This window comes from Phoenix dactylifera, unplaced genomic scaffold (assembly GCF_009389715.1).
Source record: "Phoenix dactylifera cultivar Barhee BC4 unplaced genomic scaffold, palm_55x_up_171113_PBpolish2nd_filt_p 002243F, whole genome shotgun sequence".
NCBI lineage: Eukaryota > Viridiplantae > Streptophyta > Magnoliopsida > Arecales > Arecaceae > Phoenix > Phoenix dactylifera.
This window is the reverse complement of record NW_024069499.1, coordinates 35,613-38,910: the sequence shown is the minus strand read 5'-3', so window position 1 is coordinate 38,910 and position 3,298 is coordinate 35,613. Positions and strand designations below refer to the sequence as shown.

Sequence of the window (3,298 nt, the reverse complement as noted above, 5' to 3'; positions counted from 1 at the left end):
CAATTGCTGCCAAAGTATCATGGAATGGAATCCGAGAACCCTTATCTTCACCTTAAGGATTTTGAGGAAATTAGCATCACATTTAGAGTGCCAAATGTATCGGAAGATGTCCTTAAATTGACCTTGTTTCCTTTTTCCTTAAAGGATAAAGCCAAAACATGGCTGAACTCCTTGAGACCTAGATCGCTAGGAACATGGCATGATATGCAAAGAGAATTCTTGAAAAAATTCTTTCCCGCACAAAGGACTAACTTTTTGAAAAGGCACATTAGTAATTTCCAACAAAAAGACCATGAAACATTTTATGAATGCTGGGAGAGATTTAAAGATTTGCTTCTCTCTTGTCCTCATCATGGGTTTGAAACATGGAGAACCATTAGTTTCTTTTACGAAGGGTTGTCTCCACATTAAAACAATTTATAGAGACTATGTGCAATGGTCTATTTTGGAAAAGCAACCCGATGAGGCATGGGACTATTTAGACTCTCTCGCAGAGACTGCACAATTATGGGATACAGGGGATAGAGTGAATAAACCTTTGCCTAAGCCTACTAGCATTCCACACGGGGGCCTTTACAACCTTATACTCAGGATGATATTCAAGCTAAAATGGCAGCCCTTACTAGGAAGGTAGAGGAAATTGAACTTAGAAGGATTGAACCCGTCAAGACCGTAGAACATAACAGCGAGTGTTGTAGGATTTGCGAGATGCCTGGCCATCTCATCACTGATTGCCCCACAATACCCGCATTCAAGGAAGTCTTGCACGATCAGGCCAATGTTATGAATACCTATCAAAAATCTTTCAATAATCCTTTTTCGGGTACTTACAACCCTGGATGGAAGAACCATCCAAATTTCAGGTGGAGGAATGACCAACCTCAACAAGTATATAACCCAACTCCTCCACCTCCGCACCTCATTATGCACACGCACCCCCTCAAAAATCCAGTCTCGAAGAAACTTTGCAATCTTTCATGCAAGGTCAAGCTAAAATCAATGATGAATTAAGAAATCAACTGACAACGCTGACCACTGCTTTAAGTGCTCAAGAGAAGGTAAGCTACCAGCTCAACCACAACCTAATCCTCAAGTCTACGGCGGTAGCAATGCATCATCTTCAACTTCGCATAAAGAGCAAGCAAAGAGTATAATAACTTTGCGAAGTGGAAAGATTATTGACCGACCAGTCCCAGAACAAACACAAGTCATACCTGATTCTGACCCTCCCAAGACAAAAGAAAAGGATAATGAAGAAACTGAAGCACCAACATCTACTGAAAAAATTGAATGTCCTTTTCCTGCACCATTTCCACAAAGATTAAAGCCCTTGCAAAAGCTTGAACCAAACTCTGAAATTCTTGAGCTTTTTAAGCAAGTAAAAATCAATGTACCTCTTCTTGATGCAATCAAACAAGTGCCTTCCTATGCAAAATTTTTAAAAGATTTGTGCACTGTCAAGCGTCGTTTAAATGTCAAGAAGAAGGCATTTCTGGCTGAAAATGTGAGTGCAATTTTACAGCATAACATTCTTCCTAAATATAAGGATCCAGGTTGCCCAACTATCTCGTGCATCATTGGCAATTTTAGGATTGAGCGAGCATTGCTAGATTTAGGAGCGAGTGTGAACTTGTTGCCATATACGGTATATGAGCAACTCGGTTTGGGTGAGTTGAAGCCAACAACTGTGACCTTACAATTAGCTGACAGGTCAGTGAAGGTCCCTAGAGGGATTATCGAAGATGTGTTGGTCCAAGTAGACAAGTTCTATTTTCCTGTTGATTTTATCGTACTGGACACACATCCGGCTTCCAATTCACCATCTCAGATTCCGGTCATCTTAGGACGTCCATTCCTTGCAACTTCTAATGCATTGATCAATTGTAGGAATGGTGTCATGAAGCTTTCTTTTGGCAATATGACTTTGGAACTGAACGTCTTTAGTATAGGTAAACAACCCAGTGATCATGAAGAAAGTAAAGAAGTTGAATGGGTTGAAACCATTGCGGAAGAATATTTGTTAAAAGAAACATTTACTGAATCGGCCGACAATGGTTTGATAGATTGGTGTTCTGAAGGTACTGCTGATGATACGGTCCCACCTTTTAGATAACTCGGATGTCATGATGGTCAATGGGTGGAGACCGAGAATAGAGGAATTTGAACATTTGCCATCTCGAGCAAAGATAGTACCATCCCATGAACAAGCACCTAAGCTCGAGTTGAAACCTTTACCGAAGGAACTCAAGTATGCCTTTCTTGGATCCGATGACACTTTTCCTATAATCATCTCATCTGATCTTGATCATGCCCAAGAAAGAAAATTACTTGGTGTTCTAAAGAATCATAGAGGAGCTTTAGGGTGGTCTATTGCAGACTTGAAGGGGATTAGCCCTTTAATTTGCACGCACCGGATATATTTGGAGGACAATGCCAAAACCACAAGGCAAATGCAACGCAGGTTGAATCCTACGATGAGAGATGTGGTTAAAGCAGAAGTCCTCAAGTTGCTTGACGTGGGTATTATTTACCCAATTTCGATAGCAAGTGGGTAAGTCCTACTCAAGTCGTGCCCAAAAAAGCAGGTCTGACGGTAGTCAAAAATGAGCAGGGTGACTAGTCCCGACTCGTGTCCGACGAGTTGGCGCATGTGTGTTGACTACCGAAAATTGAATTTGGTCACTAGGAAAGATCACTTTCCCTACCCTTCCTAGACCAAGTTTTGGAAAGAGTTGCAGGACACAAATTTATTGTTTTCTCGATGGCTATTCCGGATACTACCAAATCGAGATTTCACCAGAAGATCAAGAGAAGACTACTTTCACTTGTCCTTTTGGTACATTCGCTTTCCGTCGGATGCCGTTCGGGTTATGTAATGCACCTGCAACATTTCAAAGATGCATGCTCAGTATTTTTGAAGACATGAACGAAATTTTTAGAAGTTTATGGATGTTTCTCTTTTTGGCGATTCTTTTGATGATTGTTTCACATTTACAAGCAGTCTTAGCTCGATGCATGGAAAAGAACCTGATACTGAATTGGGAGAAATGCCACTTCATGGTGCCAAAGGGAATTGTCCTAGGACATATTGTTTCATCGAAGGGCATGGAAGTTGATAGAGCTAAGATTGACTTAATCGCCAAGCTACCTGCACCCAAGACGGTTAGAGATGTTAGATCATTTTTGGGTCATGCGGATTTTATAGGAGGTTCATCAAGGACTTTAGTGTCATAGCGCGACCATATATGTAACCTCCTATCCCTTGATACACCGTTCAATTGGACTGGAAACCTGCCAA

At 41.1% G+C, this 3,298-nt stretch overlaps 1 pseudogene; it reads right to left on the bottom strand.

Annotated features, from left to right (window-relative positions):
• Nucleotides 1–261: 261 nt before the first annotated feature.
• Nucleotides 262–359, bottom strand: LOC120109475 (annotated as a pseudogene).
• Between the last annotated feature and the right edge of the window lie 2,939 nt (nucleotides 360–3,298).